At 45.1% G+C, this 27800-nt stretch overlaps 1 protein-coding gene across 1 annotated transcript in view; it reads left to right on the forward strand.

Moving 5' to 3' along the window:
• Positions 1-16614: 16614 nt before the first annotated feature.
• LOXL2 (lysyl oxidase like 2) overlaps positions 16615-27800 on the forward strand; it is a 74992-nt gene continuing 63806 nt past the window's right edge. The window contains exon 1 of the mRNA XM_053366997.1: positions 16615-16748. The gene's annotated coding sequence lies outside the window, so the exon portion shown is untranslated. The remainder of the gene's footprint in view (positions 16749-27800) is intronic.

Consider the following 27800-nt stretch of genomic DNA (forward strand, 5'->3'; position numbering starts at 1 on the left):
GAATCCCCCATGTGTGCTCTGGTCAGGGAGCATCTATTTAAGGAGGGGAGATGCTCTTGCACATGTTGCTCATGCTTTGAATTTCTTTCTTTTCTTTTTGGCCTATTTAGATTCTCACACATCTAATTTTATTGTTACCCTTTACCCCCAAAAGACCCAGGATTGTAAGTGGCCCTGAGTGTTTAAGTATATTATAGAAATGTAAGCAACAAGTGTAACTATCAGACTTCCTTGGCATTTTGTGTTTTTTCAAAAAAAAAGCTGAAGCCTTTTGCTTTCCAATTCTATATACAGTGGTCCCTCGGGTTACATACGCTTCAGGTTACAGACTCCGCTAACCTAGAAATAGTACCTCAGGTTAAGAACTTTGCTTCAGGATGAGAACAGAAATTGTGCTCCGGCGGCAGCGGGAGGCCCTATTAGCTAAAGTGGTGCTTCAGGTTAAGAACAGTTTCAGGTTAAGAACGGACCTCCGGAACGAATTAAGTCCTTAACCCAAGGTACCACTGTACAGTAAATGCTTGTGATTCTATCATGAAAAATATGGGAGGACAAATCTTGCAACTTTCGTACTTGTGTCAAATCAACAAGTTTTTAACAGCTGTTGGAGGAATAATGAGCTGCTTTCTAATCCAGAGCAATTTGCAGTGACCCCCTCCCCTCCACAAAATAGTGAAACACAACACTCTTAATAGCCTTAAGCTCAACAGTTTTCAACTGGGTTCCCAGGCCTCGTGATCCTCTCCATCCCAAAGGTTGTGTTTATACATTGGGGGGGGGTTGGTTAGGCACTTAACAAGCTTTGCTTCAGCCTCTCCTCTCTTTCCACCCCCCCACCAAAAAAAAATCCATTAAGGTTAGCAAAGAAAAGACCAGGGCTGTGCCCTCTAACCTTTGCCAATGGCCTTGCAGCCAGGTAAGTGATATCAAGACATATCCATCAGAATTGCTTCTGCTTCAGGGCTGCAGCTACAGGACCCAACCAATCTTTGATAAGCATTCTCTTAAATGCAGGAGAGGAGTAGCTTAAAAAAGGAAATGATTTTTTGTTTTTTGTTTTTAATTGTTAGAATGCTGCACTCTGTATGAGGGAAAAACAGGTTTTTTTTCTCATTTCCTTTCTATTACTCAAGGGTCTGTCTTTTTTCCTCTTTTAAAGGTTGCCCGGACAAAACAGTTTGGCTAATTATACTCTGCCAAAAAGAGCGTAACAAAGAGGTCAGCCAAAAAGTCTCAGTAGCCTGGTGACAAACTTGATCTGGGGCACTCTGTCCCCTGATGCTGCTTTTATCTCTGCCATTGTTGGTGCTTAATGATGGGTAGAAGTCTGCAAATGCCACGTACATGGTAGTAATGTTCACTCTCAGAAATAGACTTTTTGGAGAAGAAAAAATTTCTGTTATTTTTCAGGTCATCTTGCCAGCAGCAGAACCAAGTGCAAAGCAAAGGCTGCATTCGTGCCGAGCTGCTTTTCTAATTTTGTAATATTTTTATATCCCACCTATCGTCCAAGGAGGACCTCGGAGTTCTCAGGAGGCCTTCTGACCAGGCACTGGACAAGCCCTGGCATTCTTGGCTTCAGTAAGGGCATTCCATTTAGTACCATAGGTCTGCAGGTCTAAAGAAAGGGCCATTGTTCAATGGCAGATCGTCAACTTTGCATGATGTGTGGCTGTGACTTCATAAAATGTTTTCTTCTAGTTGGATGGCACATTTTGATTCATAACTTTCCTTCCAAAAAGTTATAGCCTATTCTATTCTAGTCTAGAGGAACAGAAAGCTAGTGGGGGAATCAGCAGAACGGGTTATGTTTAAAGAGATGTGCACAGTTCACTTTGCCAGCAAATAAAATGGGGTGGGTTAAAAGGCAGGGTGCAAGCAATTGAATGACTTAAGGGAATAATGGGTGGAGAAAGATCTAAGCATGGGAATTAGGTGGTGATTACAGGAAGAAAACCAAATAAGCTGAAGGGAAACTGAGCAAGAGATAAAGAAAAACCTAGGCATAGGGCTGCTCCATTTTTGTTTCATTTTATTTTACAAAATGTCACTTAACTGTAAATAAGCAGTTTACAAAGAATATAAAATATACTTTAACACCATCAGTGAACCCCCCCCCCCAATAAAACCAACAGTTAAACATATACATTATAGGGTAAAATTACAGACTAAAATACAAGCAAACTTTACATGTCTGGGCAGGCTTGCCTAAACGAAAGTTTTTAGCAGGTGCCAAAAAGAATACAGCAAAGTCACTAATGCCAATGGGCAGGGAGTTCTAAAGGATAGGTGCAGCCACACTAAAAAAAAGGATTTCTTGCAAGGGTGCCTCAAAGATCATGGCCACTTTTAAATCCTCAGATTTTGCTGCCTGATATTAAGCATTTTGTTAATGAATTAATTGCATACTGCCTTCCTTACTCATCCCAAGGCAGTTTATGATATTGTTCCCCATCTAGGCTAGCCTAGTCCTTTGGTCAACTGTGGCAGAAAATTACACAGGCACCTCTCCTTCTACCTGGCAGTAAAAATGTAATAATAATTTGTTGTCTTTCATTACATCCAAGGCCTCATTTTGCCTGATGGTGGGACCAGCCATCCTACTGTGTTCTTCTGTGTCTGCATGCACCTGAAACTTATGGCTGAAAACAAATCCAAGTTGAAAGATTCAGGTGTAAACTTGGCTGTGCTTAGAATAACTGGCCTGTGGACCACCAGTGGTCTGTAAACATATGCATGTTGATTTTTAATCGTATTTTTATTGCTGCTTTTATTCTGCTATACTGTACTGCAATTCAAATTCTATGGAATCCAGTTTGCAGTGCAATGTAGAAATAAAAGCGGTAAAAATGCAATTACAGATCATACAGCATCTAGCACAGCACATTACAATTGCTACAACAGGCAGAAAAATCATTAAGTGGTCCGCCAAGACCCTCAGCAATTTCCAGGTGGTTTGAGAGGGGGTGGGGCTTGGCAGCCACTATTCTCACCAATATCTGAAAATTTGCCTATTCACCCATCCCTAACTCCCAGTAATGGTATTCAGAGGCATCTGGCCTCCACCGCTGTGGGCAGAACATAGCCACCATAGCTCCTAGCTGCCATTGAGAACCTTATCCTCCATGGATTTGTTTAATCCCCTTTTAAAGCCATCCAAGTTAGTGGCCATCAGTGCTTGAGTCCCGGTCCCAGAATTTGGCATCTTGAGAACTTCCAGTTTCCTAATAACAATAATAAGGGTTCTAGCCCTTAGGACAAACAAAATAAGTTTCAAGCTTGTGAGACTGTAATTAAATCCCCCAAGCCAGAGCTGACTGAGCTACGTCTTCAGTGGACATAACAACAGAGCCATAATAATAAAAACAATAAACTCAGATCACAACGTCTAGCTTTTCCTGGCACAGAATATTGGATTGGCATAGGTTTTGGAAAAATAATAATGCAGAGTGCGCACAGCATCACATATAACAATGCACAGTCTGGTGACAGAGTGCAAGTGGAAATGTCATCTCCATCTTGTTGTTTTGATGTCTCATTGTACTGAATGTCTGGCTTCACTTTAAGAGGTGAAGTCAAGGTACAACCAAGTGATGATGTTGCTTTGGCCCTTGTGTATTGTATGTAGAAACATGCTTGCCTTAATTGCGCCAGGTGGCTTCTGCCAAACTCTTAACAACTAGCAGGTTATCTAGACAAGTGACATGGTACCCAGCCAGATATTTTTCAAAGGTGTCCCTTCTTTCATTAGTGCAAAGTATTCGCTTGTGGTGCCACGTGAGGTGCTTAAGATTGTGCTCAGCACACACCAAGCCGCTAGAGTGGTGGAGAGGGATGAAAAGAGACCGAAGGAGGATTGAGACTGGAGTTTAAGAACAAAGGAAGATTTCTGCTGGATCAGCTCTAATCCATCTGTTTCCAGATGTGGCCTGTTGGATGCTCCCAAGAAGCTTGGCAACTGGGGCATCAGGACTAGAGCTCATCCCAATTTGTCACCACTGGAGGTAGCTCCAGAGCAAGAGACTCTTAATCTCAGAGTTGTGGATTTGAGCCCCACATTGGGCAAAAAGATTGCAGGGGATTGGACTAGATGACCATTGTGATTCCAGTTCTATGAAAGCTTGATACTCATAGATACACGGTGCCTCTGAATAGGGAAACTCCGTTTAGCTGTCAGGGTTTGTCATCACTGGTAGATGCATCCAAGAGCAATCATTCTCTTTAAATCTTCTGTAATTGCAAATATTAATGAAAGTAACTTGCAGAAATGTGTTGTATTAGTGAAAATTTATCTGCAAAAAAGTGCATAGAAAAATGTTACATTAGGATAAATTTGTACTAAAATGCTGCTGAATTTCCATGAAGACTTTTTAAACAACATGCAAACTAGTGTTGGATATGGAGAGAACAGGACCAAAATTAAAAGAATGAGAAACTGACAGAAAATGAATTTGACCCATTTGTCCATCCCAACCTGGGAGGAAACTTTATTTAATTCTTTATTTAATTCTTTATTTAATTCTAATAGAATTTACTTCTGAGCCGACATGGGTAGGACTATAGCTTAAAATATTTATTATGGCATAAATTTTCATGGGCAATGGTCCATGCCATTAAGAAATCTTATACAGCCACAATGCTTCTATTAATTTCTGGTTTTATTTGGAATATGTTTGTACTATCTCAGTATATGTGTGCTTTAAACCCTGTTTCAGGTAGCATGTGATTTTTAAATTCTAGATAATTGGCCCCTGCAGTTGATTTTAAAAATATGGAATGGAAACTTTACTTTTTAGGGACTGGCTAACTTTTGTATGAGGACAGTCTCCCCAAATCATGAGTCCTTTTTAAAGTCAGGCATTTATCTGGGAATTTTTAATATCTGATTCAAAGACATCTGTTTCCAACCTCTGGGAGTCAGAGCTACAAAGTGAGCATTATGAAATGTTTCTTCAAATCTCGTAAAGTCTTTGGAGGAATGCAGTGTTAAAAACAAATGTTTATTGGGTTTGCTTCAGTAGCCAGTGCAAATAGAATAGAGGACTCAGAGCATTAAAAAAACACACTTTGTTTCATCAGGCCAATGACAGGCCCAGAAAGCCATATAATGTCGGACTCCAACTCTCACCAGCCCCAGCCATTATGGCCACTGGACAGGGATGACGGGAATTGTAATCCCACAACATCTGTAGGGCCACAGCTTTCCCACCTCTGATCTGCACCCCAGCTTGCTTATACTACAGAATGAGGTGGTTCAATGGACAAAACCACTTCAAAAATCAGGTTGAGGGGGTGTCCCGTTTTGTTAAAGTCCTTATGAAATCAACTCCCTGTATTACTGACTAATCTTCATGACACTACTCTTCAGATATACTTGAAGGTCTGTCACACACAAGAGGGCGAAGACTAATTATCTGCTGCCCTACAGAGCAGGACTTGGTCTAAGTTTCACAAGAGGGTAGATTTCAGTTGAGTATCAGGAGAAACTTATTGATGGCCAGAGCAGTTCAATGATGGAACCTAGAGGGGGTGGGCTTTCCTGTGCTAGGGGTCTTCAGGCAGAGGCTGGGCAGCTCTAGCTGTATTTCCTGCACTGAGCCAGCATTGGACTAGATGCTCTAAAATACTTCTTTTAAGGCCCCCTCTAACTTGAAGTGGTTTACAATAAGGTCGAAGCCTGGAGAATAGAGAACTAAGAGGAGATAAGATAACCATCTTCATATTTCTGAAGCGCTATCACATGGAAGAGGGAGCAAGCTTGTTTTCTCCTCCCCTGGAGGGTAGGATTTGAACAAATGGCTTCAAATTGCAAGAAATGAGATTCCAACTAAACAGCAGGAAAAACTTTCTGACAGTAAAAGCTGTTCAGCAGTGGAACAGTCTCCCTTTGGAAGGTTGTGGACTCTCCTTCCTTGGAGGTTTTAAAGCAAAGGTTGGATGGCCATCTGTCATGGAAGCTTTAGCAGATTCCTGCATTCCAGGGGGTTGGGCTAGATGACCCTTGGGATCCCTTCCAACTCTACAACTGTATGATTCTATGACTCAACTCTTCAATTGAAATCCAGTGGGGCTCAGTTTGGCTCGACTGGAGTAAGGAGTCCCCTGGAGACGTCAAGGTGGCCAGATAAGGAATGGGAGGAGCTTGGAGAATTGGAGGAGGAAAGGGAAGGTCCTAGGGGTTGAGGAATGAGGGCTGTGGGTCCCAGGAAGGTTCTGATCCAGAGGAAGGTCCTTGCTGATTGGAAGGTGGAGTTCTGGATCCAGGAGAAGGGCCTAGAGATCCATCAAAAGCTTTCAAAACTTTCAGCTATAGCAGCAATCTGATCTGCAGGTGGGGAGCCAGAACATCATGCCCCTCACTTATATGGTTCTGGTAGGGTGTAAGGCAGGGAGTCCAATCAGTAGGTGGGGCCAGAGCTCATAATAGGTGGGGCCAACTAATTCTAGTTTTGTCCCTATCTGCCTCCCTGCTGAGTCCTACAAGCTTGTTCTTCTCAAGCTATCACCTAAGTCATCTCTCTGTAGAGATCAGGCTGCTCAGAAGTTCCATTCATGTGCTTTAGTCAATATGAAAGGCTGAGGTGACCTGAATGAGGCTTGAACCTGTGGCTCCAGGAAGTCTAGATGATGCGGATAAAGGACCAAGGCTGTTAAACCACCCCTCCACAATGTTTGGAAAGAGCTAACAATTTTGAGAAGAAAGAATAAATGACCGGTTAGTGAGGACCAGGAAGCTAACATGTGCATTGACACTTGGCATCCCAAGGCCATGGATATTCAGTGGGGGAAGTCCAGCAATTGTTCACAAACCTTGCTTTCAATCTAATTGCCTAAGCATAAACTTTGTTGGCACATCTGGAATTCTGGAATTCTCATATTTTCATCACCATCACCACCATGTGTGTTTCTAGACTTCAAGGGTATGAGAAGCTCGGAGTCCTTCCAAACCATCACTGTTTTCACAAGGCTGCCACCAGTATATATCAATTTGCTGCTTTTCAGATAATAATATACTGTAGTTTGCATTTTTCTGATAGCGGATAAGGGAATGTAGCTTTAGAAGGTTACATATAATCCTAAAATGGTTTAATAGTTCTGTTGGAAGCTGCAATGCTAGCATCTGCCGTGGTTTGCCTTGGCTCTTACCTTGGCACACAGTCCAAATGGGAGCTACTGCTGACAAGTTCCGACAAGATCAGTGACTTCACCTCAGGCACTTCAGTTCATTTTCTGTCAATTCTCTCACTTTGCATGGAAATCCAACCATTCCATTGGCAGAATGCTAGATGCCTTATCCTTACCCGACCTTCCACTTTACCTAGGCATGCTGTAAGCATTCCTGATGGGGGCTGTCATTTGCCTTTCCATGCCTAGACTAGCGGCAGCCCTTGCATTCCATTACATTCCCAGTCTGAAGGGAGTTTCCTTTGTGGCATTTGCAACCAGGGCACAAATTGAGTAAATTTGAGTAAATTGTAAGTCTCTGGTGGGCTTCTGCCCAGCAACCTGTGGCTCAGCTGGTGAGCTGATGAGCCAACATGATAAATGATCAACCACAAGGTGGCTCTCTCAATGTGTGGCAAAGGCAGACCTTTATCACCCTTTGCACACGATAGACTGATGCAGTTGGAAGTGGTCTTGAAGATCATCTGCTCCAACCTCTTACAAATGCAGGAAATGCACTGCTCTAACATTGCTGATCAATTGCCATCAGTGGCAAGCTCTAATGAAGGAGAGCCTAGCAGCCTCCGCTGTCAACTAGCTTGCACTGAAGGATGGACTCATCGGTCCGTTTCAGTTTCCTCAGGTTCTCATTTTTCCAGTCTTAGTTCTCCAAATTTCTGCAGGAATTTGCAAGTTCGTTCTTTTAATCCTCATGAAAAGACATCAGCACTTTAGTGCTGATATCTCCTAATAAACACTTTTTTGTATGCAGTTTTCACGGATGTACACATTGTTGCAGGGGATTTCCCCTAATACTGTATATTCATTTTTATGCACACTTGCCCCAGTACATCCTTTTTTGTAAACATTGGTTGGAGAACTGCATCACAAAATTTGGAAAAGCGTGAATTTCAAAGGATGGCTCTGTTTCAGTTTGTGCAATGTTTCAGAAAGTGTGAATTAGGTATGTTCACCTTAAAATGCAAAGTGAATTGAATTTCTGCCCCGTTTTCTAATTCCGCTCCCATGAAGTTCTTCCTAACATTTAGTCTATAAATAATTTCCCAGTGCTGCTCTTTGGAGGTTGGCTTTGAACTCTCAATGGCAGGTTATAGGACAATTGGGTTTTCCTAGCATGTCTTTTACATCAATAGCACAAACGGCCACCCTGGCTTTTTAAACTAGTGAACAACAGGCTGCTGCAGAGTAAAAAGAAAGAAAGTTGATGGATGAGAGCCTTTCCTTCAGCAACATTCAGTGCTCCCTCTGGCAAAAAAGTCTACATTTCCTGAAGGCCCAAAGTGGGTAAACCAGATGCACACACACCCATTCCCTCTCCCTCCTCCCCTCCTGCACCACAGAGGAGAGGTCTCTGTTGGAAGACATCCTCTATTTGAGGGCTGTCTGGTCCAAGTCTGGTTTAAAGATAAAGAAGAGCCTTCAGAAAGAGAGCTCAGGAGAGGCCTTTGAGTTGCCCACCAGCAGCTAGCAACTGGAATGGAGATGGATCAGGCCCCAAAATCACCTGGTCCCTGGGGCAGAGGAGGGGGGCAGTGGGGGCGGGCTGCCTCGGGTGTCACAACTGAGGGGTGACAAAATGGTGGGGGGCACTCACTGTGGGGCCTGCAGTGAGCCCAAACCACGCATCTCTCCTGGGAGTGACATGGTGGCTTGGGCGCCCGCGGGCTCCACGCTGCCCCAAACTGTCCGCCCACCGCCTCCCCCTCAGCTGTAGGGCGACTGAGTGGGAGGAGACAGGCAGACTCCTTGGGGACCCCAGGGTATGTCCTGCCCTGGCTCCCCCCGCCCCCACAGGCAGCTGGCCCCACCCCTGGGTGCAGGGCATGCGCGCTGCCCCAGGCGCCTGATCAACTTGCTCCACTGCTGCCCGGTCCACTGTTTTCTCCACCATAGGGAGGAATGTTTCTATTTAAATTATAATAATTGTTTCTAAATGTGCACTCAGAGATATGAATTACAATGTGCAAATGTTTTGGCAAAGTTTGAGTGGCCACTCCCTCTCTCTCTTTCACACACACCTGCCTGCACCCCAATAGCCAGGACAGGTACAGGGAGGGGATGGCCAGTGGAAAGTCTTGCAAGCCAGACTAAGAAGCCTGGTGAAGGGGAGTGTGGGCATCCACAGGACTTTTCCTGGCCAGGGGGTTGTGTGGCGAGAGAAATATTCAGAATGAATAAATAAATATATGTTGTTGTCTTTGTCCATGGAGTTTTCTTGGCAGGGATACTGGAGTGGCTTGCCGGTTCCTCCTCCAAGTGGATCACGTTTGGTCAGAACTCTCCACTATGACCTGTTCATCTTGGGTGCCCTGCTCGGCATAGTTCATAGCTTCTCTGAGTTCTTCAAGCCCCTTCGCCACGGCAAGGCAGTGATCCATGAAGGGGAAATAAATATATACACGTAACCAAAGGTGGGAGCAGGCAAGCTTCTCATAAACCACATGAGAAGAGTGTCTGCACAACTAACTTCAAATTCCGGGTTCCAGAAATACTTGAAGCTTACTATTTTTAAAAAATTAAAGTTGGGAATCTGAGGATTTTGGATCAGCTTGGGGGGAACTGCCCCCCTTGCCCCCCCTGAACACCCATGCCTGGTGGGTCACATTCAGATAAGCACTTCTGCACTTCTGTTGACCTTTCCTATGGTAAATGTTTCCTCCATGAAACACTGGAGGATATTATTTATATTTATCAGTCGCTTTACTCACAGAAATGACTCAAAGCGGCTTGCAAATACAGTAAAATAACTACAACCAATTACAATAAACACAACAAATAAAAATCTAAAAACACATTTCTACAAATGAGAGACAAGTCTAGTAGTTCCTGCCTCACCAAAGGAGACCACATCTACTTAAGAAACCTGCAAATTAAGGGCCGAAAGATGGTGATTGCAGGGTCTGGGTTGGTTCATGTCAGCAGAGGTACTGGAGTCCTGAGCCCTTTAAGTCTTTATAGGTCACAACCAGCACATTTGTGCTCAGAAACTAATTGGTAGCCACTGCAGTTGGACCAGGATCGGTGCTGTGTGCTCAGACTCTGTTGCTCCAACGATCAACCTGGCCACCAATTTCTGCACCAGCTGCAGTTTTCAATCTGTCTGCAAAGGCAGCCCCACGTAACGTATTGCAGTAATCTAACCTAGAGGATACATTACTCTCTTGTGTATTTTTAGACTTTCCTGACGTCATGGTTGGATAGCAGTCTATACATTTGTCAATAAATAATAAACATTTGTTACCTATAGGGTAGGCTAATATACACCAGCAATAGGGAGCTGGGCTACATTGTTGATCTGAAATTGTCAGGAGGACTTTTAAAAACAAAGAGCAATTCTAAATGCAAAAAGGCTGTATTTTTATTGGTTTTTGTTTTTCCTTAACTATACAAAAACAGAGCAGAGCCCAATGGGCATGTACTTTGCACAAACAATTTCAATAATGGAAAATTTAAACAATGTAGGGCACTTTTCCCATTTCATGTTTTGACAATGTGCCTTTCTGAAAATTTGGGTTAATTTCCTCCTGAATTATTGCTTTTGTGTACATGTATTTTGTTTTCTGATTTACATTGGCTATCAAAAATATAGAATCTGATAACAAGCAAATATGCAGGGGATACTTTGGGGATGTGGAACTGTGTGTGTGAAGGAAAGCAACATGACAGGACTGAAATGTGAGATTTGGAGAAAACATCCCTGAATGACCCCAGAAAGTTCTCCGTTGGACCAAGTGCTCTTGACATCACAGTGTTAGGCAATCTAATTGCCTCTTGACACTATGGTTCATTTCTTATTGTTCTCCTTTTCAGCATTAAAACTTGCACTTATCCCATCAAGGTATTTCAGAGCTTTGCTTTGATTACAGGGGAAATGTCACATTCTTTTCTGTGAAAACAAATATTTGGAGGCAATAAGGTTGTTGTTTTTCCATTGGAAGGTGTACTCAAAGGAATAGCTTTTCCTACCTCTTGTTTGTTCTTGTTGTTTACCAGCATTGATGGTTGCTTTATCATCCTTTCTGGGGAATGAGCTGGCACTCCCTTGTGTGTCTGGACCGCATCACAGCTCCCTATTCAGTTTTGGTCCACGTGGGCACAGCTGTTAGTACAGGAGAGGTGCCCCTGCCACCCAGCTCAAGCCTGCTCTGTTTGCTTGTTCCAGCTGCAGCAGGCTAGAATTAGTCAAAGGTGAGGTTGTGTTTGGGCCAGAGGATCTTCATGGCTGAGGCGTCCAACCTTCAGCAATGGATGGAGACAGAGGCAACATTTTTAGGATGGATTCTTTACCAGTGGTGTGAGCCCGAAATTGTGTCATGTCAATTCCAGCAGAGCAAACACTGGGTCAGCTAGCAGCCTTGTGCTTCCTTTTGCCCAATAGCTAAGAGTAATGGAAGCTGTTGTTCAAAAGAGCTGAAGGGCACCAGGTTGGGAAATGACTGTTCTGAAGTAACACAGACACATATGCTCAGCCCTCCCATTATTCCCACTCCACTCCTAAATTATAAACCATTCCACAGTTGCTCTGGGGATCAAGACAAATACCCCAACTGCACTATACATTTAAGGCATTATATACCACTTTATACAGCCGTGGATCCCCAAAGAACCCTGGGAACCGTACTAAGAGGGCTGAGAGATGTTTGGAGACTTCCTTTCCCTCCAGACTGGTTTCCCAACCAATCTCACTTCCCAAGGATCTCTGGGAATTGTAGCAGCGTTTCACATTAGTACGGATGGTGCCCAATTTTTCCTCAAAGCAGCTGAGTGTTCTGCCTGTTCCCACAGTTTATCCAACAACGATATGAGATCGAGTGAGAGGGAGCATGACTGGCCCAAGGTCAGTCAGTCATGGCTGAGAGGGATCTCAATCTGGTTCTCTCAAGGCCTCATCTGATTCTTTAACCACTACACCAGTGACAGGGAACCTGAGGCCCTCCAGATGTGGCTGGAATCCAGATTTTATCATCCCTGGCCATTGGCCATTCTGGCTGGAGCAGAGGTGAGTCATAGTCCAGGTTTTCCATCCCTGAACATCAATTTGGCTGATCTCTTCCTAGGCAGCCAACTTTCCCCTCATTCAAACTGACCATGCTGAAAAGTTTGTTTGTTTATTATTGTTAAAATTGCATACTAAAAAGGTAAAGATACCCCTGCCTGTACGGGCTAGTCTTGCCAGACTCTAGGGTTGTGCGCTCATCTCACTCTATAGGCCGGGAGCCAGCGCTGTCTAGAGACACTTCCGGGTCACGTGCCCAGCGTGACAAGCTGCATCTGGCGAGCCAGCGCAGCACACGGAACGCCGTTTACCTTCCCGCTGGTAAGCGGTCCCTATTTATCTACTTGCACCCGGAGGTGCTTTCGAACTGCTAGGTTGGCAGGCGCTGGGACCGAACAACGGGAGCGCACCCCGCCGCGGGAATTCGAGCCGCCGACCATGCAATTGGAAAGCCCTAGGCGCTGAGGTTTTACCCACAGTGCCACCCGCGTCCCAAAAATTGCATACTACCCTTCATCTAAAGACCTCTGGGCAGTTCACAGCACAAAAATACAAAATGAAAGCACAAAATACATAATAAAAACAAGAACAAGAATAAAACAAATCAATAACCCCCCTTCCCCAAACACATTTAAATGGGCACCGAAGGCCTGGTTAAAGAGGAACACTTTCGCCTAGCGCCTAGAGGAGTATACTGAAGGCAACAGGCAACAGTGGCGTAGCTGGGAGGGCAGGGGGCTGCACTGGGCGCCACACCGCAGGGGCGACACTTACCACAGGGCCTGCAGCATGCCCCAGCCACACATCTCTCCTGCGAGTCATGTGGTGGCTTGGGCACCTGCAGGCTACATGCTGCCCAAAATGGCAGTGTGGGGCCCACTTCTCCCTCCGCCACCTGAGGGGGAGGTGGCTGCAAGGCTCTGTACAGCGTGCCCTTCTCTGGCTTGTTTTGCCCCTGGGCGCAAGGCACATGCGCCGCCCCGGGCGCCCAAGCAGCTACCTACGCCACTGCCAGGCGAACTTCTCTGGGGAGAGCATTCCACAGATGGGGAGCCACTACAAGAAAAGGCCCGTCCTTACGTTGCCACCCTCTGGAACCCTCATGGAGGAGGCGCATAAAGATGGGTGTCAGAGGGTGAGCTCAGGGTCCAGGTCAGTTCATATGGGGAGAGGCAGTTCTTGAGGTATTGCAGTCCTGAGCTGCTTAAGGCTTTATAGGTCTAAAGCAGCACTTTGAATTGTAGAATCCGTTTTCTAGAATCTGTTCTGCCTGGTTCAGAAAAGGTTACTGAAAGATGGAAGCAGCCAAGCTGGCTCATCTCAGTTAGCAGAGTACCTGCACCTTTTGCTTCATAATTTTCTTTCAAAGAGGGCCAGAGACATACTCTTTTTCAAAAATGTGTGTGGTTTCTTTCCCCAGTGGGGGAGACTGCTGACTGTGAGCCTGGTACATCAGTACCCCTTTTCCCCACTTCTTGGCAGCCCTCCACGGTGCTTTGGCGCCTTCCTTTGAGATCACCAGGGCATCTTCCAGGTGCACCATCACCATGGAAGTTTGAGGAGGTCCAATCCCCTTGAAAAGATTTTGGGGGGTGCAGGCCCCCAATTACCCCTAGATGGTGCCCCTGGTTTTCCTCCTACCTAGAGAGTTGCTACAATAAAATAGCATTCAGGGACGGTAGGGAGTCAGACAGCAGCAGTATCTCAGGCAGTTGTGGGATCCTGCAAGGTTCCATCTTGTCTCCCATGCTCTTAAAATTGGAGCGTCCAAGAATTTGGGACATGATGCCACCAATATGCAAATGACACCCAGCTGTGTCTCTTCATTGCATCCGAATCCAGAGAGGCTATGCATGTGTTTGATAAGGGCCAGTAAACTGAGGCTGACTCTTGGTAAGACTTGCTCTATGGGTAGCTGGCTCCTGGGTCCAGAATTAGCTAGACCATCTGTTCTAGGTGGAATAGCACTCCTCAGACATAGCAATTGCATAGTCTGGAGGTACATCTCCATTCTAAGTTGTTGTGGAGACCCAGTTGGCCTCAGTGGTGCAGACGGTGTGCAGACAGCTGCAGATGGTTGGCTAGCTATGGCCATTCCTGGGCTGGGAAAAGCGGGTGGCAGAAGTCCATGCTGTGACCACTTTGTACTTCTGCATGGAGTATTATTATTTTTTTAAGTAGTGGTAAGTAATCTGGTCTATTTCGCTACCTAATTCCTGCATGCCTAGACCCTGCTTATACTTAAGGTCACTTTCAAAACAGTACCACACAATCATTTATATTTTAGGGAATAACATTATGGAATAAATTAAAGATTCTATATTGACAAAGGCTGCAATTCTGTTCACTTTTACCCTGGGAGAAAATCTCACTGAACTGAGTATTGTTAGGCAGGCTGAAATCTTATGTCCATTTACCTGGGGTGCAGTATGGTGGAGGAATGGAGCAACCACGAGGACAGAAAATGGGATTTAAAAAATGGAGTAGCATTGATGGGAGAGATGGGGGGGGGGGAGGAGAAACAGGACAGAGAGCAGCCCTGAGGGGCAGGTGTGTTTGGGTAATGATCCACTGTGGGAGAGAGAAAGATGTGGGGTGAGTTGGCTGACAGAGAGAAAGAGTGTGCCTTCTGTGAAATGTTATTTGTTTTGGGTTTTGGCCTTTTTGAAAGGGTGTTCTTTTGGAGCAGAAAGCTATAAGTTCCAAGGATTTGCTGTTGTGTTTTGGGACTCAGACTCGACCTCTGCTTTGTACTCCCTTCCTTCCTAGTCTTTTTTGCCTCACCAATTTCCTTCTGCCTGCCTTTTGAGAATGGGCCTGCCCCCACTCCCTGACAGCCATTTTGCGGTGGTGCCCTTAGTGCTTCCTCAAAATTCGAAATGTGCTTACGGACCAAACACAGTTGGGACTCCTATGGTGACCCCTATGGCAAGTCTGTGGGGGTGGAGGACCTTGTTAGGCCCCTGCCAAGGCTCCCATGCCAGGAGGGCCCCTGGTGCCAACACACCCAGAATCCCTGGCTTCCTCCTCCTGCTCACAGTTGCTGCCTGTTGCCTTATCTTGTCTAAGCAAATGGGCAGGGACAAGACTGGCTGGAACAAGCATCTTCTTTTCCATTCATCTTCAGGTAGCTGTACCCAATGAGAGAGAGTACCATTAATGGGCAGTTCTGGCAACTGGGAGGCTGTGGGTTTCCCTCTGCACAGAGCTCTGTCTGGCACCTTCATTATGCAGTTTCCACTGTATGTTTTATCCTGGCATTTGACATCTGAGACCCACTGACTCTGCGCCTGAGATGGTAATTTTTAAAACATTGTTTTCCATATTGAATTTTTAATTGTTGTAACTCACCCTGGCACCTCCTGGTGAATGGCGGGTGATAAACCAAATGAAAACTAAATAAATATGAGGAGGGATTAGGACCCTGCATAGAAGAGGCTTATGGAGAGTCTCTTCCCCAAATCCACCACCCCAAATCTTGGAGCCAGCAGTCTTTTTTGCCTTTCATTCCCTCCCTAGAAATTATGTCCATCACTATTGACCTCATGGGGTTAGAATACCACTAGTATGAGGATGGTGTCAATGAAAAGAATTTATACCCCACCTTTCATGACAAGAAAAGGACTTTTTGGTCCAAATGTGCCTACCTGCACAAATAAGACCTTCCACAGAGGCCCTCCTCTGGGTGGCTGTCAGAGAAGGGCCTGTAGTTGGTGGCCCCTCAACTGCAAGATTTAGTTCCCAGGGAGACTCACCTGGTGCCTATTTTGATTTCACTGAATGTCATAAAAATCATGGGATTGTAGAGCTGGAAGGGACTCCAGTGGTCATCTAGTCCAACCCCCTGAAGTGCAGGGATCCCAGCAGGAATCTCCACTCACAGCTGCTGGTTTTATGCTGGTTCCTTAAACTGTGCTGCTTTCAAGTTGTTTTTGATTTAATTTGCGGGTTTTGTTTTGTTATTTTATTTTTGTGTGCGTGTCTCCCAGAAACTTACACAGAAAGCACACACTTTTGAGGACTGAAGAATTGGGGGGGGGGGGGAGGTGATAAAAGGTGATCACCAATTGCAGTTTCTGAAAAACATCCCGCCAAGAGAGAATGAAATGAATAAATAAAATGACCACCCCGGCACCCTTTCACATGCCTTCCCACACCTTTGCCCCTGCAGTACAATAGGCATATTAAAGTATGAATAATCCAAAACAGAGAGCAGCCCCCACCCCGGCCGCCCGCCAACTTTTAAATACATGTTTCCTAGAAAGTAGCCAGTTCCGCCCCCTCCCCATCACCCCCCCCCCCCGCTTCAATGCCTGCGCTTTAGGAATGCCACAAGGCAGATCTCAGATTACAGCAAAAAAGCACATGATATCACCCATTTGAGTCTCAGCTGGTGTTGGCTGCGTGTGAGGGGGTGGGCCCGGGGAGGGGTTTGCCCTGAGAGGAAGACTCCTGTGAAATGTGCAAGAGAAGAGGCTCTTCTCAGCTGCTGCGAGGCTCAGTCCGGGAGAGGCGCTTTATGCAAGAGGATCCTTTCCCCGCAAGGTGTCCTGCCAGGAACTGCTAGGTAAGAGCAATCACTAGAGAATTAATGATGTCCTGTACTTAAACTGATGGAGCTACAGAGACAGCAGCAAACCAGGAAGAGCTACTCTCTCTGCGGGTGTTTGTGGGCACATGCATTTCTCTCTCGCTTTCTCCTTTTTTCAGGGGTAAAGGCACTGCCTTTGGTACCATCTGCATTCAGAGACCTGGAAGAGTCAACATGCAGAGTGTGGGGCGCTGCTCCGCAGACCCCTGCTTTGCAAGCAAAAGGTCCCAGATCCCGTCTTTGGGGTCTCCAGCTAAGACTGGGAAAGACGTCTCCTGTCTGAAACTCCGGAGAAGCGGAGTCTCTCGCTCGCCGGACTGGCTGCTTCCTGGGTTCTGAGCCATAGCTGTCAACGTTTCCCTTTTTTTTAAGGGAAATTCCCTTATTCCGAATAGGATTCCTTGCAAGAAAAGGGAAAAGTTGACAGCTATGTAGCACTGCTGGCAGAATGCTTTTTCAGAGACGGGGGTGATCAACCTTTGAACAGCCGCTTTAGACAGAGTAGCTGGAGACCTGAGAGTCCATTTGCTCTTCCCTTCAAACTTTCTGTCAACATCATGAACTGTCCCGGGCACAAGAGGATAAAGTGTAGGAGAAGGGGAGGGGGGAACCCTTCCCTAAAGCTCCGTTGGGTCAGATTGAATAATATGTGGGGCCAGGGTGCTGGGAAAAGTTTTCATCACAACTCAGTGCACTCCAACTTAAAACGCGGCTAGGTCGTTTTCTCAATTCCCAAAGAAACGACAGGATGAAGGATAGATATGGATTGTGACTAACTTCATGTGCGTCCCTCTTCCCAAACCAGCAGTGAGAGCACACGGGATGCAGAGTAAGGGGAGTGCGAACAGAGCCACTTTCCCATTCTTTGTTCTTGGACAAGAGGAGCCAAGACTGCCTATTAGGAGGAGATAAAAGTCCAGATTTGAGGAGACCCAAATTCAAACATGCCTAATTAGCTCCAAAGCTCGCTTATGGATACTGGGCCTGCCTACATATTTCACCCTAGCCTACCTCACAAGGCTGTTGTGAGGACAGAAAGAACTTATGATTTTATTTTATTTTATTTTACAAAATAAATCTAAATAGATAGATAGCTACAAATCCTGCTCTGGGGTCCTTGGAGGATAGGTGGGAAGCACATGTGTTAATGGGAAATGCTTTTTTATATATAAAAATACCAGTATCAAAATGCTGTGACTTTGCAGATATGAGTCTATTGCCAGACTGACTCTTTCCACCATGCAGTCCCTGACCTAATGAGGCAGAAAGAGAGGATTGCTAATTGCCCACAAGTTGGGGCAGTCAGCATTCAGCAATGTTGTTAGTAGTGTTTGTTTCACCTTAGAAAGCCACAGATCAGAACTGTGTGTCATTTCAGCTATTACAAAATCTGGTGAGCCAGCCCTGCTGCTTTAGTGGGTTCCCCAACTTCTGCCTCACGACGCTGCTGATGGTGCCACTCTCGGGCTTCAGAGTGAATGTTCAGAAGGGTTTGGCGTAAGGAAATCAGATGTGCAGTGTTTGTGAATCTGATAAATAAAGACAAGGCGAATAGTGGGAATGAATAGTACTGATAACCTCACAGGCTAGTTATGACCTGAGGATGAAAAAAGTGCATTGCAAACTAAAGGCAGTGGGGCATGGAGGGGGTACCAGCCATATAAAAGTGATAGAATCATAGAATGGTAGTTTGAAGGGACCTTGGGGGTCATCTAGTCCAGCCCCCTGCAATCACAGCTAAATCCTAGAGTTACATTGTAAACTTTATGGCTGAGTGGGGATCCCTGATCCTAGTCCAACATCATAACCGCTATACCACATTGGCTCTACAGAGATGGGGGAGGGGGAATTTCCTGGAAGTCAGAAGTTTGAAAACACCCACTATGGATAGTTGTATCCGTCAGTCCTGAGCCAGACTCAAAAAGGATTTGGAGTGGCCTTCAAATGGTGAATATCCTGAATCAGAGGTGTGTGTGGTTTTTCCAAAGTACTCCCAGATGTGGGAGCTCAGGGGACTGTAATATAAACGTCATTTGACGGATTCTTTCTGGACTGAATGCAGCCCTTATGTAGTGCTTTGGTTCATGGCTCCAGGAGATCCCTGCCTCTTCTGAGGATCAAATAACAGGTGTCACCTACTGAAGTGTGTGTGTGTGTGTGTGTAATCTCTGGAAATGCACAAGGGAGGGCCAAAATTTAGATAAAGTGACTTTGTAAGCAAGATATACTTGTATACAAAGAGAATGGAGAAGTTGATGGTGATGACTGGGCTGAGGAGGCGTTAGGGTGGGTTATCTGTAGAGTCGCAAAATGTGTGTGTGGAAGGCACTTCTATGTAGGAAACGATCTGTGTGTGTAGGTTGTCATTCATCCTGCTCATGTGTGAGAGGCATGTGTGTCATTGGCCCATGTGATGAAATACCTGTTTTTTTCCAGGCCGGGTACCTATGTTTCTTTGTTGTGTGGGGAGCAGGGGAGAAGCAAGGTGTATTGTGTTACCTTAAAGACTAAGAGTGAGATCTGACGTTAGCCATACTCAGAGTAGACCTACTGAAGTCATTTATTTCAGTGGGTATACTCGGAGTCGGACTATCATGGTGTTTGTAAATGAAACCAGCAAGGAAAGATACAGGGGTTGAAGATAAGCAAGACTGGATTCTAGAAAATAGGTGCTTTCCAGTTCACACTTCAAGTTAAGCCCTCTTTTGTAAGAAATGTTTGGTGAGATCTTGCTGGAAACTGGTGCTGTTGGCGTGGCAGTTTTCCACTGGAGGTGGGACATTTGTGGGGGCTCCACCTTGTGGGCTTTCACCACTCAAGGCGGTCACCCCAGCTTGCCTCATGGGCAGGCAAGGCCCTGAGTTTAAAGATCATAATTGTTAGGGAAAATAAATTTTAAAATTCACATTCCACTGTGTATGTGTGCTTTGATGTTTTCTTAGGCTTGCTGTTCTATATTTTGGCACGTCAGCTTGTAATAGTCTGAATGCTGAAGGAAAAATTGCTGAGGGTCGTGTGAACTGGAACTGGGAACTGAACATGAATGACAGTAGTTCATTTTGTAAAGGGATGGGTGTGGACAGGAATTAGTTCCTTTTGGACATGCTGAACTAGAACTTTTGTTGTCGTTTAGTCGTGTCCGACTCTCCATGACCCCATGGACCAGAGCACGCCAGGCACTCCTGTCTTCCACTGCCTCCCGCAGTTTGGTCAGGCTCATGTTTGTAGCTTCGAGAACACTGTCCAACCATCTCGTCCTCTGTAGCCCCCTTCTCCTTGTGCCCTCCATCTTTCCCAACATCAGGGTCTTTTCCAGGGAGTCTTCTCTTCTCATGAGGTGGCCAAAGTATTTGAGCCTCAACTTCACGATCTGTCCTTCCAGAGAGCACTCAGGGCTGATTTCCTTAAGAATGGATAGATTTGATCTTCTTGCAGTCCATGGGACTCTCAAGAGTCTCCTCTAGCACCATAATTCAAAAGCATCAATTCTTCGGCGATCAGCCTTCTTGATGGTCCAGCTCTCACTTCCATACATCACTACTGGGAAAACCATGGCTTTAACCATACGGACCTTTGTTGGCAAGGTGATGTCTCTGCTTTTTACTTTTTTTATATAAAAAAGCAGAGAACTAGAACTAGTTCTGTTTAAAAATGAACTTTCCAAACACTGTTGCAGACCCTCACCGTCTATGAATAGAAAGGCAACAGGAAACGTGACTTTATGTGCACCTCATGTAAGGGACAAGCCCTTAATCCACAGCCCTGATATGCCCCTGATCTAGAAGTTAAAAGATAAGGTTAGAAGGTGGAAATCAACCCCCAAGAGCATTTGAACCTCTTGGCTCATCTCTGGTTTGTGTCAGGGCAAAGGACAATGATCTGAAAAGAAACCTCATTATCTGAGATATGTAGAGTTTAGTGGACCACAAGCACACTGACTGGGGAAACTGCTTCACGCTGGCTCTAGCTATGTAAGTTTCGCTCAACAGCAAAGAGTACACTCCATCCTACCCTTTGAAAGCAGTGTCCCATTCCTAGTCCACACTCATCTCCACCTCCCTTACATACAAAGGGTCCCCAGTGCTATCCCTGACAGCTCAAGCTAGGGCTGGGTAGACCCTGTGATCGGATGGGGAACTTAGGAGCCTCCAGACACAGTTGGACTGCAATTCCCATGATCCAAACACATCTGAAGGGCCACAGGTTTCCAATCCCTGGTGTAGACAAAGCTCAGCTAGGTTGACCAGGTGTCTGACATGGCAGAATGCTGCTCCCTGGGCTCAGAGATTTAACACCGGCTCCTGGTGCCAAGGCTTCCAGTTCAGCATGAAAACTTGCAAGCCCTATTATGTTGCATTCCGGATCAAGATTTCTTCACTGGAGGCTTTGGCCACTCAGCAAAAAAAATCATGTTGTGGAAGCTGAATTCTCTCACAGTGGGCCCAGCCGAGCTCCATGAATCTGCTCTGCTTTTACCCCTTTGTGATTTTCTTGTAAGAGTACAAACTGCAAAGGAATTCACAAAGCTTCTTGTAGTTAATGTAGGGGCTTTGAATGGCCAGCCCCTGTTCTCTGACGGCAGCAGCATTCATACATGACCTCATTTGGAAGCCGAGGTCTCAACTGGCACAAGAACTGACGTGTCTGTACAGTTTAACATTGTGGAGGAACATCTTATAGCCTGATCTTGTAAACCCATGACCCTTTCTTAGATTATGATGGTGGTGGTGGTGGTGGTGATAGTATTCATAATCATAATTCTTAACAAGGGAGGTCAGAATTATTATCCTCATATTGCAGGTGCAAGGGGGGGGGAGGCTGAGACTGGATTGCATAAGGCGACCAGGCTAGTTCATGTTTGAGGGGAAAGGTGAATCCAGGATATTCTGACTCACAGCACAATCTCTTCATCATTAAAGTGCTGCTTTTTAGTATGCTGGTCTTCGTAGTTGTTGGGTCACCCTGGCTCATGGTGGATTGGATCAGTGGCGCCAGCATTGTTTTGTTTTTGTTTATTTGGGTTTGTTTTTTATGAGGAGAGCTGCTTCCAGTGAATTTCAGTGATGCTGAGGCACTGCTTTTTCGGCAATTGACTGAAAGCCAAACCAAGTTGGAGGTTCCACACAGCCCATCTTATAGCGCTGTATTATCTAGCAATACCCAGACCCAACAGCCTTCAAGAGTATTTACTCACAAGTAGAAATACAAGTAGGAGATCTGTTCAATTTGGGTCCTCTCAATTTCTCATTTTTCCAGTCTTAAATTCTGTTCTCCACATTTCCACAGCAATTTGTGGGTTTGTTTGTTTTTTCATCCTCATGAAAATTCATCAGAATTGTAGTGCAAATTCTTCCCAATAAACACACTTTTGTATACAGTCTTGACTAATGTGCACATTTTCAAGCAATTTCCCCTAATATAATGTGGCCATTTTCACTCCATTTTCACTTGTCTGCATTTGAATGCATTTCCCCCTAAGACATTGGTTGGTGGAGAACTGCCTGACAACATTCAGAGAAGTGCAAATTTCAAAGGGTAGCTGTGCTTTGGTTCACATACTGGTTGAAGAAGTATGAATTAGGAGGTTTTTCATTAAAGTGCAAATGAAATAGAACTCCCCGAGTCTTGTTCCACAAAGATGCTTTTTAACATTAATTAAATGTTCCCTGTTTGCAGATGCTTCCTGGTTTATGACTTCCTGTTGAGCATGATGGAGAATTAGTGCAGGGGGCCATGTGTGCTACTTTACAGGTGATAGTGCTCTGTAAAAGGACAGCTTTCTATCTGAAGGGCTGCCTGGCCTGCCAGGTTTAAATATAACCCTAAAGAGAGAAAGCAGGGGCCTTGAAGTTGCTCATCAACAGCATCTGACAGGAGGCCCAGAGTCTACTTCCTCCCAGTCTTCACAGTGAGGGTGGGATGTATTCGCAAATGTATCTGTTGGATCATAAGTTCTTTCACCAGCACATGCCCACCAGTTGGATGCAGGGGTGGGTGGGACTGAGATGTTTAGAATCCTTCCTCAGAGCAGGAAACTTGACTCCAACAATGTTTGATTCTGACCTGGCTAAGGTTCTGCAATGCTCTGAAACATGAAGAACTGCCATTTTTTCCAGGGTAAACCACATTGAAAAGCTATTAAACCCAATTAATCATCTCCGGCAGTAGAAGGAGGGGATCTGTTGTAATAGCTTTTCAGCATGTGACTGTTTTAAAGCTTCTGCTTTCAGGAGAGCAGGAAATAATAGCATACAGCATGCAGATATGAAGGCGCAGATATGAAGGGGTTCCTGCATGGCCCTGTTAAGTGGGGCTTTCAAAACCGGAAACATTGTACCTTTCAGGGTACCAACAGGTGTACACCAACCGTCCCAACCTGGTGCCTTCCAGCTTTTTTGAACTACAGCTGCCATCACCCCCAGCCAACGTAGCCAGTGATCAGGGATGATGGGGGTTGTAGCTATTTGGAAAACTAGGTTGAGGAATGGAGCCTACACATACAGTTACACTCACCCCAAATGGCATGATCGGACCGGCCTTGGTAATGCTAACCCCACCTGAGTTTCAGCCGTTTGAATTAAGAGCGTCTCTATTTGAATTCTGAACAGAAGCCGGGCTCTTGCAAGCAACTCATGTTTGCTCTATCAGCTCAGGCCTGCAAAGCTTGTCTAACATTGCTCTTTAGGAAACATGGGTGAACCTCCAGGTTCAGATGCAGTATACCTCTAGATACCAGTTGCTGGGTAACAACAATAGGAGAGAGCTGTTGCATCCATGCCCTGCTTGTGCCCTTCCTTGTTGGCCCCTGTGGGAAACAAGATCCTGGTTTAAACCTTTGGAGTGATCAGGCAGGTCAGCAAAACTGGCAGCACCATCCATTTATTATTATATTTATCCCATCTTTCCTCTGTGAGGCAGGGTCGGCTGAGAGACAGTGACCAGCCCACTGAGCTTCTTGGCCAAGTGGAGTTTTGGACTTTGGTCTCCTGGGTCTGACCCTCCAGCCACTGCACCACATTGGTTCTCCAGGAGTGCAACGCTTAGCAAAAGGCTGGTTTTCTCTTTCCCTTATCACGTTTTTGCACTTGGTGCTGAAAACAGCCTCTTTCCTAGATGTCTGTTTACGAGCTGATTCTTTCCTGTGTTTTGGCGGCTGCTAGGGAGAGTAATCCTACTCTGGGAAGTCCAGTGGTGGGCTTCTCTCGCTGCTGCCTGGCCTCGCTTCACGTGGAAGCTATTCCACACACATGGCCCTTCCGACCGCTTCATGTGCCGGTTGCAAGGATGAGAAAAGAAATTGGCAGTGAGTGAACCAGCCGGCTCAGTTTGAGGCCAAGAAGCAGGCTCACGTTTCTGCCTTGTCTTTTTAAGTCCCTCCCCAGCTGAATCAGAGGGTCTTGAGATGCTCTGAGGATGTCCCTGTGGTTTCAGCCCCTGCCCCCCACCCCCAGCATAAACTGTTGGCCGGGGAGGAAAATGATGCACAGGCAGGGGGTGGCAGGCCACTCTGCCTAAAAGTGGAGAGGGGAGAATCTCATCTGGGTCTTTTTGGTGGTCCTGTGGTTAAAACCAGACATTCAGTAATGGAAATACTCCGTACATGACATCATTTCAGGGGCCTTGTGGGAGGGGGATATTCTCTCTATTGTGAACAGTGGGCCACAGTATTTATTTATTTGAGGATCTGCCACTTCCTTCTTTTTTTATTAAACATGGTACAGAGGGAGACACAGAAAGAAGGAATGAAAGAGAGAGAGTGACCCAACTCACAGTTTAAAGGAACTGTTTGCTTATATCATCACTGGTTTCTGTTGTTTATTACATCTCTACCCCACCCTTCCTCCCAGGGGAGCCCAGGACTACAAACAGAGAGTAATACAATTTAAAATGAAATGAAAATACTTCAAGCATAGGAAAACTTTGAGAGCATTTTAAAACAGCAACACAGCTCATAATCTCAAGGCTGCTGGGGTCTCTCTCAGCCAACAAATGCCTGGGTGAACAGGAGTGTTTTAAAATTCCTCCTGAATGTTAATAAATGGGAGCCACTGCCATGAAGGCCCTGCCACACGTCAGCACCAAGCAGACAGTGCAGGTTGTTAAACAGATCAAAATCCTCCACATCCGTTCTTTTTGGGATACAGGTTGGGAGGGCAGAAATGAAGACGAAGCAGATGTGGTCAGTGGATCCAGCATTTTATCATACGGTATATGCTAACAGCAAACTCAGTTCTCTAGGTGTTTTTCTTTTAGTCACCCACAAAAAGATGGAGGTTATTAGTAACCTCAGAAGAGTCCCAACCTTTGCAGAAATACAAAAACAAAAAAACAAAAAACAAACCACACACAACTTCAGTGGGGGGAAAAACCTCCTGTTGGGCTGAACAGCCCCAAAAACAGGCCAATGAAGGTTAAACATGTTCAGTCGCTACAGAAAGTTAACTGACTATTGTGGGGGGAAACAACATCAACAACAACAAAAATCAGGAAAGGGAACAGAGTATCCTGAATGAGACTCATCCTTTCGATTCATTGATTAAACATCTTGGGCTTAATTCAAACCTTGAGCCCAATTAACAGTGTTATTTAATTAACAGAGTTAAGTGTTTAAGTTATTGAGGGTTTATATTCCACTGTACTTTTGTTCCTCACATTTCTTAGATTTCTTTTATATATATATATATATAAATATTCATTGAAGTTTTCAAAAAAATAAAGAAAAAACAAAAAAACAATTAAAAACACATAAAATTTACATCCTTACTTTCAATAACATATTTCCTTGACTTCCCCACACCTCCCCTTCTTGTATTCCAGTTCCAATTTTTAGCTCAGCAAGTTCTTGTCCCCAAATTTTACCTTATTATATTTAATTCATTTTAGTTAACCAATTTTAACTTATAAACCTCAGTCTTTATACATCAGTACTTATTCTTAAAAATCTTTTTCTAAGGTCGACCCCAATTCCCTTCCACGAATTCCCCATTTTTATATTAGTAGCAAAACAGAATAAAAAGAAACAGAGTATAATTGTACACCCTTTGGATTCCCAAAGCCCCCCCCCTTTCCCGGTTTCGAACCCCAACAAATGTCCATCAGTCTATCTGCTGTCAGCCTGGTGACCTCACGTCCGAGGCTCTTAATTCTCTCTCAATTCCTCTCTGCCGGTTTTTTTGATAGTCCTTTGTATTGGACACCAAATCTTGAAGAAGCTATGTCCCAATAAGGTCCATGTTTCTTCCAGCCAGACCTCCATATTTAAAAGTGGAGCCGAAATCTTGTTTCTTGCTTCTCTTAAGTCCAAATGTCCAAAAAGCTCCAGTTTCCACTTTAGCCAGGTTTGTAATCCATAGGTCTTCAGATCTCCATATGAGGAGATCTCTCCATTCTCCATTCTTCAATTCAAACCAAATTTTCATCATCCTGTTCTTATTTTCCTTTGTATCCATCTTAACAGGCCTCTGGCTCTCCTTAATCATCTGTGGCATCATAGCTCCTCCTTCCTTTTCTTTCAAATCATCATATATCTCTTTCCTCACATTCTCAAATTTCTCAAATTTCTTTTCTTGTTCAGCTGCAGAGATTTTTAGTTCAGCTGCAAAAACTTTTTGTTCAGCTGCAAAGACTTGAGTCAAGTCCCTTCCAGGCTCAGTAGTTTTATTTACTGTTTCATTCAATATTGTAACATTTATAGCCAAAACATCACTTTGTTCTTGTAACTTTCCCAAGAGAAAAAAAGTCCTCTCCAGTTCAGCCAGTATTTCTCCACTTACAGCCATTCTTGTAATGTCCCTGAACCCCCTCTAGAGGGGTTCTGGTTTCTTAGTATCTTCCAGTTCCAACCCAAAAGTCAAGTTAGCCTTTTCTTCTTTGTTTTTAACAATTTATTACCAAATTGTAACAAATATAACCAGCAAAGACAACAGAAACAAAGTTCTCCTTTTTTCCCAACTTTGACAGCTAGTTTGACAGCTGTCAAAGTCTTCTATATCTCTTCAGCAGGCTCTCTCACCGATCGCTCCCGGGTCCTGGGGGAGGGGTGACAGTTCCGCTCTCAATATTAGCTCTTATCTTCCAGCAAAATCACTTATATTGCCAAAACGTGGAGTTAATTGCTTTTATCCACTAAAGAGAAAGGTGTTCTCTCAACCTTAGTTATCAAATCCTTGCTTTAAGATGTTTACAAGGCGGGTAGACGGACTTCCTCTTTGTGCCTTCCCCGGTCGTGCCTAATTCCCAAGAAAAAATTTCCCTTTTTAAGTCCAATTTCCGTATTACTCACGGGTTGTTACTTTTAGTCCAAATGTTCAGAGAAAGAAGTCAGCGCTCTCCGTCCATGGCATGCGGCTTCACTCAGTAGGGGAAGCAGTCGACTCTCAGCACCGCACCGCTCTCCGTCCCCCGTTCCGAAGCCTTTAGAAAGGCTCCTTCGCGGGTCGGGGGGTGCAAATGGTGCCCGCCGAGTCACCAGGTCCACAGGCTTCAGCGCCTGTGGTTTCTGAGGGTCCCCGCGTCGCCGCCGCGGCAGGACCCGACCCCTACTAAGCTTGGAGGGAATCCGCCATTAGGCGATGATGCTAACCCGGAAGTCACATTTCTTAGATTTCTTACCTACCACTTCACCATAACGTCCCAGGGTGGGTTACCCAGCCGTGTCAAAATGCAATATTGCAATCAGTTAAGACTATTTCTCTTTCAACGTTTAGCTGGCTGCTGGCTTTGGCTGGCCTGGAGAGTTCCCTTGCCCTTTTCCTGAAGCTCATGTGAGCCCTGGGAAATTCCCCTTGTTTGGAAGATTCAGGAGGAGGGCAGGGGAACTGACTGATCTTGTGGTGAGTCTCTCTAGTGGCTGCGAAAGCAGTGGGATGACTCTCTTTCCCAGGCATCTGAGGTTCAGCACAAGCCATAGAATCATAGAACTGTAGAGTTGGAAGGGAACCCAAGGGTCATCTAGTCCAACCCCTTGCAATCCAGAAATCTCAACAATGCAGCCCATCCAACCTCTGCTTCAAAAGCTCCAAGGAAGGA

Source organism: Podarcis raffonei, chromosome 15 (genome assembly GCF_027172205.1).
Source record: "Podarcis raffonei isolate rPodRaf1 chromosome 15, rPodRaf1.pri, whole genome shotgun sequence".
NCBI classification, from domain to species: domain Eukaryota; kingdom Metazoa; phylum Chordata; class Lepidosauria; order Squamata; family Lacertidae; genus Podarcis; species Podarcis raffonei.